This window comes from Peromyscus maniculatus, chromosome 8 (assembly GCF_049852395.1).
Source record: "Peromyscus maniculatus bairdii isolate BWxNUB_F1_BW_parent chromosome 8, HU_Pman_BW_mat_3.1, whole genome shotgun sequence".
Classification (NCBI taxonomy): domain Eukaryota; kingdom Metazoa; phylum Chordata; class Mammalia; order Rodentia; family Cricetidae; genus Peromyscus; species Peromyscus maniculatus.
The window spans coordinates 65,690,600-65,691,673 of NC_134859.1; the positions used below are offsets into that span (position 1 = coordinate 65,690,600).

The 1,074-nt window shown below is 60.3% G+C and overlaps 1 non-coding gene across 1 annotated transcript; it reads left to right on the top strand.

The window, feature by feature from the left end:
• The first annotated feature begins 609 nt into the window (after positions 1–609).
• Trnat-cgu (transfer RNA threonine (anticodon CGU)) lies at positions 610–681 on the top strand. The gene has a single exon. It is a non-coding gene; the product is annotated as a tRNA-Thr (tRNA).
• The last annotated feature ends 393 nt before the right edge of the window (positions 682–1,074 follow it).

Genomic DNA, 1,074 nt, shown 5'->3' on the forward strand with positions numbered 1-1,074 from the left:
CAATAAATGACGATATAAACGTCTACAAAGTACAAGACCAATAAAAAGTAGGCAGCGGTGTACGCCCTCACCCCCCAAAGCCTCACCCATTCCTTTCATAGACTTGAACAAAGCCTCACCCAACTAAAGTCCCGTTGTCCCCCAATCGGGGTCTCCCTCTGGTGTCCTTTCTTCCCCACCCCCCCATCTCGGTGGTCTCCCCTGCTTGGCCTCCGTTAATCACCCCGGGCCTCCGCGCCGCGCCCTGTCCCCGCGGTCGGCAGGCTGGGCCCCCAGCTCTCGGGGACGCGCAGACGTTCACGGGCCGGGCTCCACGCCCAGCTCTGCGGTCTTTCCGGGCTCAGGGACGCGGAGGGGGAAGAGGAAGGCCCCGGGGTAACCGAGGCTTTTCCGCGTCCTCCGAGCGCTCCACCGGCCGCTACCCCTGAAACGCGGGCGCGGGCTAACCAGACGCCGGGCGGAAGGCGGCCGGGAGAGCGTCAGTCACGGCCGCTCAGTGGGCGGGCTTTGCGCAGGGGCGGGGCCTGAGCGAGGGGGCGGGGCCTAGCCGTCTCCCCGCCCGTACCACCTCCCCTCCACTGAGAGCCTCTACCACTAGCTCGGCTGTCAGGCGCGGTGGCCAAGTGGTAAGGCGTCGGTCTCGTAAACCGAAGATCGCGGGTTCGAACCCCGTCCGTGCCTGCGCTTCGCGGCAGAGCTCTATTAGTTATTCCCGTGGTTTTCGCTTAAATTTCGCTCTCCCGTCTTTTTTGTTCAGGAGTCTTCCTGTACCCGTGCCTTCAGCTGCGGTCCGGGATCGTAAGGAGAGAGACGTGCCTTCATTCTTGAGCGTCCCTTACCTACAACGCGCATGTCGCCTCTTTGTCCTCTACCCAGCCAACTTGAATCACTCACTGTCCCCCGGGGAACTTGACCTTCTTCTCTATCTCGTTCCAGATAGTTGTGGCACTCCTAAGATATTTGTGGCCCTCCCAAGTCATCAGTAAGGTAAACAGCCTGATATCACGTGACAGGACACCCAGTGCTTCAGGTTCCTGGTCTCATTTTGTTTGTTGTTGTTTTAGGATAGGGTCT